The sequence below is a fragment of the Amphiprion ocellaris genome, chromosome 6 (assembly GCF_022539595.1).
Source record: "Amphiprion ocellaris isolate individual 3 ecotype Okinawa chromosome 6, ASM2253959v1, whole genome shotgun sequence".
Classification (NCBI taxonomy): Eukaryota; Metazoa; Chordata; class Actinopteri; family Pomacentridae; genus Amphiprion; species Amphiprion ocellaris.
The window spans coordinates 37,538,928-37,556,057 of NC_072771.1; the positions used below are offsets into that span (position 1 = coordinate 37,538,928).

Here is a 17,130-nt window from a genome sequence, read left to right on the forward strand (position 1 = left end):
GCTAATCGGGCGCTTACAGGAGTATCTCTGCCTCCTCCGTGAACTCCTCTGTAGACCAGATCCTGGAGCAGAGTCTGGCTGTTTCTTCTGATTCTTCTCATCAATTCCTTCTGGTATGACTCCATCCTGGATTTCACATCACAAACAAAAAGAGAAAAAAAACTGCACTAATTACAAAGTGTTTATACTGTACAGTAATGATAAGGTGGAAATAAGGCAAATTTGGCTAAAATATGGGTATTATTTTAGCATTTATTTGATTTTATGCTTTAAAAGCTACAGTAAATGTCACCATTTGAGTCACATCTGCATTTGCATCTGTATTTTCTTTGCAGGAAGTAACAAAATATATAGAAAACTGTAGAGAAAAGAGCAGACCTGTGATGAAAACTGCACACAGCAGCACCTCACAAATCTATTATCAAATAAATACAACCCATAAAGACCACAGCATAGTCTCAAAGTCAGCGGTCCAGAGTTCAGCAGCTTTCAGCAGACTTCTTTAGTTAGTTTTGAAAGTGCTGATCGAACAGCAGCCCTTCACATCATCAGACAGGCGAGTCCATCGATTCTGTGGTTGTTACAAAGTCGGCTGATAGAAGATATTCTGCAGGGTTTAACACGATATGCCAGGTGAGTGTAAACAGAATCACATCGCAGAAGATGGACAAAGTCTTTTAAAGCTTTAGGTATGAATCTGAAATAATCTAGAACCCAGAAAGTGACTGTATTTCTCTGATATGATACAGTGATGGAAATGCATTTGTGTTCTGTGGATTAAATAGAATGCCAAGATACTACCATGACCTGATATTTAGACAAAAATCTAAGATGTAGGTGTTTAATATTTTCCTGTTATGACCTTTCTAAGCTGTAGTATAAAGTGCAACCTGATGATGATAGAACAGAAGCTGTGTGAGAGATTAAATGAAAACTTAGTCGTGAACAAATGTTTAGATGCTATAAAATACAAAATAACACACTCAAAGACCATGTGTATCATGGCAGTCTTGAGTTTCCAGTGACTCCTATAACTGAATTTTCTATGTTTGGATCTTTAAAACACGTGTCTTTGTCACTAAAAAACAATCACGCATTTTGGTTCTTTTATAGATTCGTTTTAGATCTTTTAGAAATCTGTTGGGTCAAAAACATACTTACAGAAATGCTAATGTTTGGTTCAATGTCCTTAAATGGCCATTTTCACCTCAAAGGTGCTTTTGGTTTTCAACTACAAGCTCTTGGTTGCATCTTTGACCCTTCTCTTGACAGGATTGGTGCAATTCAGATAAATTTATTATTATTATTATTATTATTATTATTATTATTATTATTATTATTATTATTATTATTATTATTATTATTATTAATAATAATAATAATAATAATAATAATAATAATAATAATAATACATTTTATTTGTAAAGCGCTTTACAAGTAACTCAAAGACACTGAATTTATTGGTTTTCTGACACAGACTTGTTTCTTCATCACATTCCACAGGTTTTTGAAGGAGTTTAAGTCAGACCTTTGGGGACACCAAAAGTCTAAAACCTTCATTCTTTTGGTTTTCATCTACAAGCTTCTGGTTGTATATTTGGCCCTCCTCTTGACAGAACTGGTGAAGTTCAACTAAATTTGTTGGTTTTCAGACACAGACTTGTTTCTTCATCTTAGTCCATGGGTTCTTGACAACTTTAAAGTGAGGACTTTGATGAGAAAAAACATATTTCTAGTCAAATATAGCCATTTCTTTACCAGTTTCATGTGTGTTTGGGCTCATTGTCTTGTTGAAACACGCAACCGCATCCAAGACCCAACATTCTGGCTGATTATTTTAGGTTTTCTTGAATAATGAGATGGTAATACTCCTTCTTCATTGTTCCATTTTTCTCTATAAAGTGCCAGTTCCACTCTTTTAAAACCAGAACATTTTGTCACATTTCCAGAAATCTGTGTCAAGAGGACAACAAATTTAGCTTCACTGCTCTAATTCTGTCAAGAAGACAGTAGCTTGTGGACGGCTACCAAAAGAATGAAGGTTTTAGACCTTTGGTGTTCCCAAAATCTTGACTTAAACTCCTTCAAGAACCTGTGGAATGTGATGAAGAAACAAGTCTGTGTCAGAAAACCAACACATTTAGCTGAACTGCACCAATCCTGTCAAGAGGAGGGCCAAAGATACAACCAGAAGCACCTAGTTGAGATGAAAATGGCCAAAGGACGTTTAACCAGATGATAGTGTTGCTGTTGGTATATTTTTGACCTACATATTTGATCATATTTCCAGAATACCTATAATAAATCTATGAAAAGAACCAATATGATTGTTTATTTGTGATAAAGACAAATGTGTTCCTATCATTATATTCATAGATTAATCAGAGTTCTAGCAGTCAATGGAAACTCATAGCTGCCATCTTTGCGGTCAGCAGGATGTAGATTATAATTCAATCTGGCAAGGAAGCTATAAAGTCCTGAGATGAGGGTTTAGAGGTAAGAAGTGGATTGAGGCTTTAGTTTTGGGGTCACTATCTTGGCTGGGAGTTCACTCCTCATTTTGGTTTCCTCCCCGGGGGAAATCTAAATTATGATGACATCGATCTTTGGCGTTTCCGCTGTTGACCAACAAGCCTCCGTTGTTTTGGTGCACGGTTGCAGTATCTGTAATCTAATCGGTGCGTCTGCAGCCAAGTCGTCTGCTGAGGGAGGAGGCGGCATCCATCTCCTAAGATTAGCAGCCTGCAGTCTGAATGCATGAACACACCTCAGCCTCAGATGGTAGGCGGAGGAGAAAACTTAAGAAGTTTGCTTTGTTGTCCTTCCAGCTCGTTCTCTTCAAAGTTGTTGCAACTTCACCAATTCTTTCGTGCAACTTTTAGCGACTAGAAAACATTTATGCAGTTTCTACCAGAACATTAGCACAACAAATAAGCAGAAAAGAGACACAGTATAGAGAGACTTGGACTGTGTGATGTAGTAGCTGTTATGTGGTTTAGCTTTAGTTTTAAGGCTGTTTAATCATCTTTAAACTCAAAAGAGAAGAGTTTTAGGAAATAATTAACTCAATGCCTGTGACCAAAATATGCTGAATATACATACATCTTTATTTCTTTTATGTAAAAGCAGCCATATTTTACCTGGAAATGCAAGTAAAGCTCCTGAAATTAAGGCTTTACCTATTGAAAGTACAAAAATATTATAGGAAAAATGTTACTAAAGCATGAGAAATTCAGATAATTAAAAAAAATATTAGTGAGTATTCAGCAGTTTAATGCTATAGGTGCAGCTTTATTGACATACATCGATGTAGATGAACCTAAAAAATATTTTTTAAAAATTTAAAAAATCATTATAAATTGAAAAAAATAATTATAAAATATTAAATGAAAATGTTTATTTATACTTTTTATTTTTTAATATTATTTAAGCATTCATATCCTTTACCCATGCAATGAAAATAATTTCTTGTTATTTTTATGCTTTTGTATGCTATTAAAACTAGCCATTTGATGGAACATTTTAATTTTTTCTTGGCTTCCAAACTATTTGCTTGATTTAGGTCTAATAAAAGTATTTTTTGCAAGTTAGATATTATAAATCTTTTGGATAATGCTGTAGCTGGACTATGTAGATCAAAAATTATATTTTATAAGTAGATAAAAGGTATTCTTTTTACCATATTACTCTGCAGTGACCTTAGATGTGGAGTAAAAAGCAAACAATGCAATAAAAAATGCAGTATTTCCTTTGAAATGTAGCAGAGCCAAAGTAGCAAACAGTGTAAACAGTTTAGAGTCAAAAATCGTAAAAATAGTTCCCACTAGTGTCCCATTTTCATTCATGTACACCATTTAAAACAAGCATTCTAACTATCATTAACTATTCAACTACCTACAGCAGTAAATAAAACTAATATAAAGTTGTTTCACTTCAAAAAATGTACTCCTGTAACTTTTAATTTCCCTTTTTATTAGTTTTGTATCTGCCAATAACAACAGTACAGGTGAGTTTTAAAAAACCACAAATGATGAGGTGTTTCAAACTCTTACCTGGCGTCTGGTCCAGGTGAGCAGCTGACTGAGTGTCTCCAGCAGGTGATCTGATCCGTCCACAGCTGCTGATCTCCGGTTCTCTGCTCTCCTCCACCTGACCAGCCGGTGACACCTGAGCGCTCGACACCTTTGGCTCAGAGCCTCCGCCACCGCCTGACACTAGTTCCTCATCCATCTTTAATCAGTCCCGACCTTCGCTCTTATTCATGACTTTTCTTTTCCCTGCTAATGAAGAGGCTTCTTTTTTTTCACACGTTTCCACAACAAACAGGCAGATTTAATTCATCAGTTTATGAAAGCATAGAATCATTGTTTATGGTGGTTTGATTGCAGCTTTGATCAAATTTTGTTTGTTTCCCCCTTTTTTTTGAAAGGATGATGTCAATATTCTTTTTATTATTTACATTACCATTAAGTTGATAAATTGTGCCAGTGTTCAGATTTTTTCTAATCACTTCTGAAAATCCAGTTTTATATTCTTGCTTTCATGTGATCTGTGTATTTTATTACTTTATTTTATTCTATTTGATTCTCTTTTACCTGCTTTATCTTTTCGTTAGTTTCTTGTTGTTGTTGTTCTTCTTCTTCTTCTTCAGGTTCTTCAGACTCTTCTTCTTAAGATTTTCTTCTTAAGATTCTTCTTCTTATTATTATTTTGATTCTTTTCTTCTTATTATTTATGTTGTATGTTGTTGTTCTTCTACATCATATGTAGATTCTTCTTCTTCCTCTTCTTCTTCTGTTATTTCTTATTCTTTAGATTCTTTTTCTTCTTATTTATATTTTTGTTCTTGTTCCTCATATTTAATTTTTCTTCTCCTTACTCTTCTTCTTCTTCAGAATCTTCTTCTTTAAATTCTTGTTGTTCTTATTTCTATTCTTTTTTTCTTATTTATGTTTTTCTTCTTCTTCTGTTACTTCTTATTTAGATTAATCTTATTATACTTATTTTTATTCTTATTATTATTATTTAACCCTTGTTTTTTATGATTTTACACAATATTTTCTTCTGTTTAAGCTGATAAATTGAGGCAATTTTCTACAGTTTTACGTTTGAAAGTCTCACATATCGAAAACGACAAGTTTTTGTTTAGGTTTGAAAGATGGAAAAACAACAAATATTCCCTGAAGAGTGAAAACCGCTTATTATAAAATTCTAAACATGACAACAAAATGTGATAAGTTCTGGACAGCATATCATTTAAACAAGGCAGTGTGTTGCAAAAACAATAGAAAAATGTGAGATATATATCTATATATCTCAGGATTTTACAGTTAGTGTCTTTGTAAGGAGATTTTGCTCTAGCTGTGATAATAAAAATGTGTTATTACTTGGACATTTAAGCTAAAACTGGACAAAATATTAAATCGATGTAGTCTGATAGAAACCTAAATAATGTTATTGTGTGGATGAAATCTTAGTTTTAAGTCACCTTTATTCAAATCTGTCTTGTAGATGTCAAATGAACATTAAGAAGATGATTCTCACTTTTTGTGAATTTTTCCACTGTAAGCGATAGGACAAAGTGCAACATCACTTCATCACAACTTATTTCCTACAGTTAATCTTCAGCTTGTATGAGTCTTCAGCCATCTGAGTTAATCAGCTAAAGTGATCTTAAAGACTTACTGTCCTTTTATTGAAAAATAATCTCCTTTTGTCTCTGCTGATAACGCTTCTGTGCTGAGCTGCAGTGGAGCTACAGCAACAAATAGAAGGAGTTTAGTGATAAAAAAGCTCAGCTTTGGAAGATAAACAGTTGATTTTTTAACTCAGCCAGCCTCAAATGAACCTCCAATACACTTTGTAATGTATTTTAGCACAGAAACAGGAGCTGCATCAATTACAGAGCATCAGAAACACATCAGGATGGGAAGTTTCAATCAATCTTTATTGGTCATTGCACACTTTCATATACAACAAAATTTCATTTGAGCTGCCCTGCCAATGACAGCTCCAGCTACTGCGCAGTGCTGCGCGCAGCTTTCTTGAGGAAAAAAGAAAAAGGACATGTCATTTCAAGCTCAGTTTCCAGCAGCCTTCAGTCTGTAAATGTAGTCACAAAAACACAACAATTAATTCAAATGTTATCAGACACACATAGTAGTTTTCCACATCAAATCAATTTGTGTATAAATCAGCTGAGCAGACTTTTCCATGTCAAACTGCATAAATATACTAAAAACACTAAAATACAGTAAAATGAATTACAAATGAATAGTATTCATTACCAGTTTGTCAGATATTCAGACTGTCAGGGCTGTAAAATCACTTCTTAAAGCACATTTTTATATTTACTATATGTGATGTTGTATTTATTTACTTATTTTATTTTTTACTATTATTATTATTATTATTATTATTATTATTATTATTATTATTATTATTATTATTATTATTATTATTATTATTATTATTATTATTATTATTATTATTATTACTATTTCTTTGGTTTTACCTTCTATTTTAATCTGCTTTTTCTTTTGTCTTCATTGGATATGCTATTTTTGGTGCTTTTAACTTGTTTTTCATTTAGGTGGTTTGCTTAACCTAAATTAATGTAACTTGACTTGAATTGACTTTATTGAACTTAACTTAACCCAAGCTAAATTAGCTTACTTTTAGGACCTTCTCCTCTCAAATTAAATTAATTTAATTTCGATTCAAGAACTTTATTGTCATACACACAGCAGAGCAACACTATGTGCAGCGATCAGACGTCTATGTGAAATGGACAAAGCGAGATGCTGAGCTACTTAACACAGACAGGAGCTGAGCCAATCAGAGGCCAGCGCTGTATTTATTTCAATTTAATATTTCTTTAATATGTTTTTATTATTTTTTATATATATATTTTGTATATTTTTTCAATTTGTTTGGCTAGAAAATGCTTATTTTGCCGCAAAAATAATTGAAATAATAAATACAGGAAAAGACATATACTGCAAAAAAAAAAAAAAGCTCAGGCTCATGACAGCTTCCGGTCGCGTCTGCGGTCAAGTTAGCCAACGCGAATTAGCAACGTTAGTCAGCTGGTCGAAACGTGATTCCGGAGTGACACCAAGTGGAAGCAATAATAGGAAGGAAAATATATCCATCCTCAGTCATGTCCTTCTCAAAACCTGCCGTGAAAAAAAAGGTTAGTGACGAGCAGAGACAGTTTCAGGACAAGTAGGAGACGGAATATTTTTTTGTTGAGCACCGGGGCAGTCCGACGTGTTTTATATGCACACAGGAAGTGACGGTACACAAGGAATACAACATCACAACTAGACATGCTGAGGAGGATGCAAAATACCAGGGAGATGAGAGACAACCGGGTCGTCAGTCTTAAAACATGTCTACTGAGGAGACAAGACTTCTTCAAGAAAGCAAGTAAAGAGATGATGCAGCAGTCGAAGCTAGCTACGTGGTGAGTGAGATGATTGCTAAGGCGGGAAGCCATTCAAAGAGGGCGACTTCATCAAAAAGTGCATGTTACAGGCTGCTAGTATAGTCTGTCCAGAATGTAGTGGTACCAGTAGTGGTGATGGTAGTAGTAGTGGTTGTAGTAGTAGTCGTAATAGTATTGGTAGTAGCAGTGGTTGTAGTGGTAGTAGTAGTGGTTGTATTAGTAGTATTGGTAGTAGCAGTAGTGGTAATAGTGATGGCAGTGGTAGTAGTAGTAGTAGTCGTGATGGTAGTGTTAGTAGTAGTGGTTGTATTAGTAGTATTGGTAGTAGTATTGGTAGTAGTAGTGGTGGAAGTGGTAGTAGCAGGGGTGGTTGTAGTGGTGGTAGCAGTAGTGGTAATAGTGATGGCAGTGGTGGTAGTAGTAGTAGTATTCTAGTTTTGAATGTGCATAGCTGGTTGCAAACATACTGAAACAATCATGAAAAAGGAATCATTCTTGTGATCACGATTTTTCGATCAGTGAACTTGTACCATAACTAGATAAAAATACCAAAATTCTAAAGTTTTCTGAGTAAAAAAAAACTCCACATCTCCTCATCAGTTCAGTGTCCAGGCGTCACTTCAGCGGTGTTATTGTTACACAATATTTTCCTGCTGTTTGCCCTTAAAGAGCTGCTCGTTCTGTCTGAATGCTGCTGATGTGATCAGATCCAGCAGCTTCTTCTGGGCCTCGACACCTTCAGGGACCTCTGGAGGCCTGCTGGATCCGTTACATTCATACACTGATAGTGGGTCGCAGCGTATTTGGCTTGGCAGGCCTGCATTTGCTTTCTGCCATGTTCAGTGAAGAAATGTGTCGGTTTTACCTCCAGGATCCGTGGTGTGATGCTTTATGTGAGCAGGAGGAAGGAGGTTCTTTGCTCAGCATTTTTTTGAGGGTTGAGATTTGTAAAAGTCACCGATGATCGATGTGAATTTGGAAGCCAAACTGCTCGATGTTGGAGATGATGAGCAGCGTTGAAGCCGTACATCAGTGTGTTTAGTAGACTTATAGAGCTTATAGAATATCCTGCTGTCAGAGGGAAGGTTAGATCTCTGAATGCTGGGGGAACTAAAGAGGGAAAACATTTTTCATTCCCTCATTTCAGATATAATTTGAAGACATATTCAGCAGACTAAAGCAGTGATTCCTAAAAGCTTTTAGGAATAAATGAATCCATAAATGGGAAACTTTTAAGGAATTATTGGAATTTTCTTCCTAAAGGTTTTCCAAATTTTCAGAAAGGTTAGTAATTGTTTTGCTGAATTTTTGGAAACAATATTTTTTGGTGCCCGTAAATGAAGACAACAGGAGGGTTAATCAGTGAATAAACAGAGACTTTAAGGTATTACACTGATTGAGGTTGGTGTCCGGTGGAATCAGTAGATTATTGGTGATTGTAACAGTCAGTTTTTGTTGATTTTCTTCCTTCTGATTATTCTTAATGTGAGAGTGATTGTTGTCTGTATATGTAGCCCTGTGACAGACTGGTGACCTGTCCAGGGTGTCCCCTGCCTTCCCCCGAGTCAGCTGGGATAGGCTCCAGCCCCCCCCCGCGACCCTAATGAGGATTAAGTGGTGTATAGATAATGGATGGATGGATGGATGGATGGATGGATGGATGGATGGATGGATGGATGGATGGATGATTATTCTTTATCACAATTCTATACATTTATGCGTGTCTCTAGGTGCATCTTGTGGCTGCTGAGGTCCTTCTGGCCTTAAGTTTAGAGAAGCGGGAGACAGTAGTGGTTGATAGTGTGGAGCAGCAGGACAGATCTGGGAGGAGGAAGTGAAGGAGCAGCGTTTCCTCCGCCTCATTACCAACACCGAGGTGCCCTTCAGCTCCGGCTCCCAGCGGAGGCAGCAGATCTGCTCAGTGGCCAATAATTTCACTGGACGGCTTTCAAGCAGAAATGTGTGCAACTGTGTCAGTGGGAACAGAACTTTACTGAGAGACAAAACCAAACACACAATAACACAAATATAGAGGTCTTAGATATGTGTTTTTCCTCCTAGCAGATGGGAAAATATCATATTTTACATTATATGGCTCCACAAGACTCTGAATTAGTTTAAGTAAAAGCTGCTTCATTGTAAAATATTTAGATTTGAATTTATTCCAAAAACCCTACAGGGGAAACACAGTATTTACTCTGATTTCTCTGATATCTCGTGCACATTTTCTGACATTATTAAGCTTAACAATAAATTTAAATATTACTGGAATCCAGGAGGTCTAAGTGCAATATCCAAATAGCAGGAGCTGCAATTACATTATAAAGCCAAAATATGTCACAGAATGAAGCACTGAGCCTCAAGGCTACAAATCACATCGTACACATGGAGGGAACATACATGTTTGGAACAGAATGTAGGAATACCAAGATCATCATTTTTCTCATTTTTATTTCCAGTGAAAGAGAAATGAAAAAATGACATTAAAATTGAGACTCACACAGCAATATCTGTCAGAGGTAGATTTATCTCAGTAATTACTGAGTGTTTCTGTTTGGTGGAGTGACTGTGAGAGTTGGTTCCTACTGTCTAAAATGTATTTACTCTGTAGATACGGAGCTTATATGAAGCTGTGATGCATGACACAGTAGCACAACCAGGAAGGTGGAGGGAGTTTCTGGTGACACACAAGACTTTTAAATGAAAAACAGTTACGTAAGTAACTTATAATTCTACACCTACATTACATGTATTTCTCAGACTCCTCCATATATTTATGCATATATTTTTCTATTTTAAGTTATATTCAGGGTTTAGATATGTATTTTTTGCACACTGAATATCTATTTCTACTTACATATATTTTTTATTATTATTGTCTTTTTTATCATCTAATTGTTTCTTTTACTTTAGTTATTTCATTGTTTTTTGTTCTTGTTTTCCCTTTATTTACTTATTTATGTATTTATCTGACTTATTTACTGTTACTACTGTTGTTTATAGCCTAGTGTTTATGGTTTTATCAGCTATTTTCCTCTTATTATTATTATTATTATTATTATTATTATTATTATTATTATTATTATTATTATTATTATTATTATTATTATTATCATTATTATTATCATAATCCTAATTTTTAGCCCAATGTTTCTGCTTTTATCGCCCATTTTTCTTTTATTTCACTTGTTCTTTCCCTTTATTGTATCTGGTGTTGTTATACTAATTTATTTTGAAAATCTTTTACCATGTTTGGAAAAATTATTATTATTATTATTATTATTATTATTATTATTATTATTATTATTATTATTATTATTATTATTATTATTATACTACATAATCATCATCATCATCATCATCATAATATATGCATGTCATTTTGCCCACTGCGTATTTTCTATACTGTATAATTTGCACATGACGTATTACAATTATTTTTTCTTACTTTACTATAAGTAAATTACTCTTCATTTAATTTTAGTACTTCTTCAAGCCCTTGTGCTGGAGATGTTTTATATTTCTTGTTAGATGTGGGTTCGTCACTGCGATTACAGCTACTTTAATTTCCCTTAAAGAATGAATAATGTATCTATGTATGACTCTTTAATTTCTTGCTTTGCCGTGTGGTATTAGACATACAACCAATTGTCCAAAACTGATTTTCTTATGTCATTATGTGTTAGAAATGTCACTAAATAAACAGTGAATGTGCAGCAGAGCCCTGCCTCTATTTGCTTTTTTTTTTTTTTTTTGCTGTCTTGTCAGTGTTTCACCACTTGAGGGCGCAAGAAGATCAGTCAGACCTTCACACTGCATCCACTCTCTCTGCTGTCCTATTGCTTGATAGGAAAACTGAGCTGGCAGCTCATCTTGAAACTCTCCTGGTGTTCTGTTGTTCCTCTGTGGCTAATTATCTCCCTCCGTCTAAACTGCAGCATCATCTGTTTCCCGCTGTCAGAGAGAAACCAACTCAAAGCTGCTTATTGTGGCCTCTAATAATTCCTCCTGGCAGGTAGAATGGAGTCTCCACAAAACACTGGAGCTGCTGCAAACACTGCAGGATGGAGCAGTTTGTCTTCTGACTGTTAACCTGCGTCACATTTCAAGTTATGGTTAAATTCATTTCATACTATTAAGCAGCAGTGCCTCCTGGCAGGGAACTGGTCTAACATACAGCGATAAGACGGATTAATGTCAAGACGTGTAGCAATGACAGGGCAAAGTCATGTTTTTCAATTGAATTCGTTGAGCTGTAACTGCTGTACCAACAGCAAGGCTGGGTTTCTGAGCCTAAGATGCATTTTTAACTGTATTTTGCGAGATTTCTATATCCATCAGGGGTCAACTGATGTGTTTCTTCACTGCTAATATCACCAACGATTAACCAATATTTGAAACTAATAGTCATTTGCAACACAAAACTGCCTTCATTTTTCTTTATTTTATAATCTTTTACGCGTGTTTAATTAAAACAGAACTTTACAACATTTATTCCTCTGTATAGATCAGTTATTAGTTGTGACATTTAACCAATCAGAGGTGGATCATTAATCAAGACCACGGTGGTAACTACAGCTTTAGAGACAGACATCTTCAATTGGAAGTCGGTTTTTAAAAATACCAATGCAATTAATCATAAAAATGATAAATATCAAAAATCAGCAAAGCTAGTAAGTGGTCAACACCTAAAATCCAGATTAATTAAGAATATTGGCTTATTGTATGTTGATTAATTGTGCATTTAAATCCATTAAAGCACACTTTAGTGACAAATTGCTATTTTTTTTCCTTTTCAGATGACCACAACAACAACGTCAGACACAAATGGTACTTCCAAAATGTAAATTTTTCAAAAGGTAAGAAAAACTGCATGTCTAAATCAACATATTTGGAAATCTGTTTTTTTAACTCGGCAATGCAACAAAAAAATACACCCACAGTATGTGCCTTTGACTATAGAGCAGTATAAATAGTTAAGTGATTGCATTGTTGTTCCACTTTTTACATTTATACATATCACACTCATTAACTTCCATTACCTCCTTCGCCATTTAATTTTGTGCGTAGAACCCACACATTTCTGCCGATAACAAGAGGATTCGGGCTCTTGTACATTAAAGCCGCGATTCCACAAGCACCTACTCGGCGCGGTGTGGCTCGGCTCGTCTTTGTTTGCGAGCGTTTCCATATGGATTTAGTGCATGGTACCAGGTACGATTTTCCGTACCTCCTCGGCTGAGGTTCCAACCAAGATGAAGTGAGCCGAGATGTGACGTCTACATAGTGCAGGCCACTGATTGGACAGGAGTGCAGCCCACTGATTGGACAGGGAGTGACGACACACGAGAGCGACTCCAGCACGAAAACAAAACCGGCATTTAAAAAAAAACTAAACAGCGACGGTGCGCATTGCTCTTCACAGACCTCTCTGTCTTCATAATTTTAATATGACAGCCAGACCTGTACCGTGGGTGAATGAAGAGGTCGAGACTTTTCTGTCTTTGGTGGTGGACCAAAGAATACAGAGGGAGCTGGACGGAGAAAGTTTATCAGGAGGTCTCAGAGCGGATGTCCGCTCACATATACAGTAGACTGTATATAAAGAGGACAATGAAGCAGTGTAGGGAGAAGCTGAAAAAGCTCAGAAATGACTATCGGTCCACCAAGGACCACAGCGGCCGGCATGGGTCAACCAGGAGGTGTTGGAAGAGGTTTAATGGAAGCTATTTACTGGCACCGCACCGACGAGCAACAGGAGGGAGACTCAGCTGCTGCATTATTGGAGACGTTCAAGAATGGTGAGTGTTTTGTGACTTCAAGAAGCTTTTACATCATTTATCCCATTGGTGGCAAGCTCCCTTTAAGCAAACAAGTATATTTAGAAAGTAACGTTGTTGTCTCCTGTAGCAGACAATAAGCTAGCTAGTTAGCCATCGGCGCTAGCTAGTTAGCCATCAGCGCTAGCTAGTTAGCCATCAGCGCTAGCTCCGTGCTCTGCTTGTATTTCGTGCTGCTGTTTCTAACGTTTAGCTCTCAGAAGCTAATACATCAGTCTGCATGAAGAACTAAGCTAGTGGTCATACAGGTTTATTTTTTTCACAAGTTACAATGTCGTATTTTTCGTGTACTTAGGGTGAATGTTTATTTCTGTTCAAGAATCCCTTTCCACATGCGAAGCCTACTCCACCTCCGTCGCGGAGCCCCCAGCTCCCTGCCTCCTCTCCAGCACCAGCAGCGGCTCCTCTCCAGCACCAGCTTCAGCACCAGTACCAGCTCGGACACCGACCCTGTCAACATCAACGTAACAGCAACGTCTTATTACCGGTAAGACACGGTAAACAGAGACCATGGTTGATTTTCGCATTATTATTATTGCAGGTGTAAATGCCTGCAAGCATGATCAGAACAGTGACCAAGAATTCAGGCAGTAGTAATGCAAACTGTGCAGCAGCCAGCTCAGGAACGCCTGATGAAAGCTACATGTAGCTACAGTGACACATAAACAGAACACATGCAGCTGCATTTTTTTCCATTGACTTAACAAGTAAGTCACTCTAATTAATTTACTTTCTCGTGCAATGTAGTATTGCAACCATTCTTCTTATAGTCACTAGGTAACTGTGAAACTGAATGAAAATATACATAGAAATAAGAAAACACAGCTGTTCTTAGGAACTCCAAAATGTGCACAAGATGAAATGAAGTTCACACCACGTTGTTTTTAGTTGTGGTGGAGGAGATACTATTTGTGCTTCAGTTAAAGTAAAGAGTGCCAAAAATTTATTAAAGTAAAACAATCAAAGACATGATCATGATTGAAAATGGATGGACGGGTGGCTAAACACATCACATCATAGCTGTGGAGTCCTTCTAGCTCCTGGGGACTACAATCTCTCAGGACCTGCAGTGGGAGACGAACATCCACTCCATCCTGAAAAAGGCTCAGCAGAGGATGTATTTCCTACGACAGCTGAGGAGACATGGCCTGCTGCAGGAGCTGTTGATCCAGTTCTACACTGCAGTCATCCAGTCTGTCCTGTGCACCTCTGGATCACCCACACAGCAGGACAGAAACAGACTACAGCCTGTAGTACGGACTGCAGAAAACATCATCAGAGACCCCACTCACCCTGGACATTAAACTGTCTCCCCCCTCCCCTCTGGCAGGCGCTACAGATCCCTGTACACAGAAATCACCAGACACAAAAACAGTTTCTTCCCCACTACCATCACTGTAATAAACAGCTGAGCCATTCCTAAACACCTGTACAATAGTCAGTATTCCAATGGACATGTACAGCATTTGTTTTTCACCATGAACAGCATTCTCTGCTTTTGCACTACTGTGTTTATAGCAATTATCATTTTGCTAATGTGTTTATTCCAGTCTAGCTGTAAATTTCTGTATATAGTTTTATTTAATTTTGCTATTTCATTTTTCTTCCTGTTCCTCTTTCTATAGTTTCTTTATTTTTTATGATTCTCTTCCATATTCCTAGTGTGACACCAACAGCCGAAACCAAATTCCTTGTATATTGTGTACTTACTAAAGCTGATTCTGATCACTTTTCTGTCTTTGGTCTAGGCAAGAGGAAAAGGTGCAACAGAAAATTGGACCTTCCAAGCGTACTTGTGGAGATGCAGGCTGAGAAGGAGCGGAACCGTGCCCAGCATGATGAGAACATCTGGTTGCTCCTCAGCGAGGCAAGAGAGAATGAAGCAGCCTTGCAGCGGGAGGAGATGGCCCAGAATGCTGCCTTCAACCAGTCATTCCTGGGTGTACTGGGGCAGCTGGTGCAGGCAGTGCTGGGTGTACTGGGGCAGCTGGTGCAGGCAGTGCTGGGTGTACTGGGGCAGCTGGTGCAGGCAGTGCTGGGTGTACTGGGGCAGCTGGTGCAGGCAGTACTGGGTGTACTGGGGTAGCTGGTGCAGGCAGTGGGCAGCCAGAGTCCACCTCCCAGAGACTTGAGATTTAGTTGTATATAGTTTTACTTTTAGTCCTCCACTGTAGGAGAGGCCCACCAGTTTGTACTTTGCACATTGTAAATAGTTTTGATTTTGCTGCTGACTAATAAACTATTTTGTGACTTATGTGATTGCATCATAACTTTTCATTTTGTCTGTTAAGACACTGGTAGGAAAAGAGTCAACAGTCTGAACCAAACAATTCTGTATTCCCTAATAATGCATTTATGTTTAATGGGATTTAACATGTTTTAACACAAACTCCTTTATGGTTCATAATTCCATTGACTGAATTATACCAAAGCAATACTGATTTATCAAACTGGAATATTCTTAAAACAGCTGTTTTAATGTCTTGGTGTTTAATTTGTCATGTAATCTTGCTAACCTTCACAAATAAAACAATAGCACAGACACATCTGCAAAAGGTACAAAAGTTTATTGACAGAATTGCATTAAAGAAAACAATAGCAGTCCGGGGACTGAAAAACAAGTATAACGAGAAGAATAACTTTTAACTTCTGCATGACACGTCCTGCATCAGTGCATCCTTTACATCTCTGTCCTCCTCCTCTACACCTTGTGCCACTGCAGGCTCATGTGCTGCTGCTTCAGGTAAATCCCATGAAGTCTCATAAGAGAGCATCTGAAACACATACACAGCATACATATTTTAATACCTAATAGCGACAAACTGCAGCCATTACAGGGTCGTTCACAGGACTGATACACGATAGCTAGCGAACTAGCATTAGCTTACCCTCACATGTCGTCTCGTTCATATCCTCTTGTCTTCAGCTTGATGCTGCTGCATCGCCTCCCAAACTCTCCTGTGTGTCTCCTGAGTGTTCCGACTCGCCGCTCTCAGCTTTCTCCGACTCTTCTATTACTTTGAATCTGACAGAAAGCCACAGACCGAGCAGCAGGTGAACCATCGTCTCCGTTATGTTGCGTTTGTGTCGCACGCAAATGACGTTAAGGGACTTTCGGCTCGCTGCACTATGACGTCTCCACCCACGATGAGGCTATATGGAAAAACAACTAAACCGAGACGAGCCGAGTCAGATACAATAGTGGCGAACTGTACCGCGCCGAGTAGATGCTTGTGGAATCGCGGCTTAAGTGTCACAATGGGACATAATGTGAAAGCACCCGTCAGATCCAACACCACTTCCATGTACTGTGTCAGCGGATGGCACTGGTGGCCCGTTCCATCTGTGCAGAGCAGCAGGGGTGCCGGAGCTGAACCCGGCTGGAGACCAGCAGAGCCATGTGGCAAGCTGGCACCTCCGTGACAGGAACACGGAACAGGCCACGTGTTTGGAGCCCAACTAAAAAAGAAAATAATGAAGCCCTTAATGTTGCCTAAGTTGTGTCACATTTATCAGTAGAGTTATGGCTGAGAACAAAGAATCTATGAATTCAAGAGAATTCAACAAAAATTGAGCAAAACTATGTCAATTTGGTGATTATACTGGGATTTATGTTTTCTGCTGCCTCCAATGACACAGTATTCATATATTTGATTTTAGAGCAAACATTCAACCTTTTTGCCTTACCTTCTAATACAGCCCATATTAGCATAGCATCACAGATACGGTGCCTTTGTGAATTCCTTTCAAAAAAGTCAAATTACATTGACCACAATTCAATGTTGAAAGGCAATAATAGGGGAAAACTTCCAAGAGCGGTGAATGCTTTTTAGAGCCACC

The 17,130-nt window shown here is 37.5% G+C and overlaps 1 long non-coding RNA gene across 1 annotated transcript; it reads right to left on the reverse strand.

Annotated features, from left to right (window-relative positions):
* Positions 1-15,840: 15,840 nt before the first annotated feature.
* LOC129349195 (uncharacterized) lies at positions 15,841-16,578 on the reverse strand. Its single transcript, XR_008602091.1, has 2 exons — positions 16,179-16,578; positions 15,841-16,064 (listed from the first exon to the last, which is right to left on the reverse strand). It is a non-coding gene; the product is annotated as an uncharacterized LOC129349195 (long non-coding RNA).
* Positions 16,579-17,130: the final 552 nt, after the last annotated feature.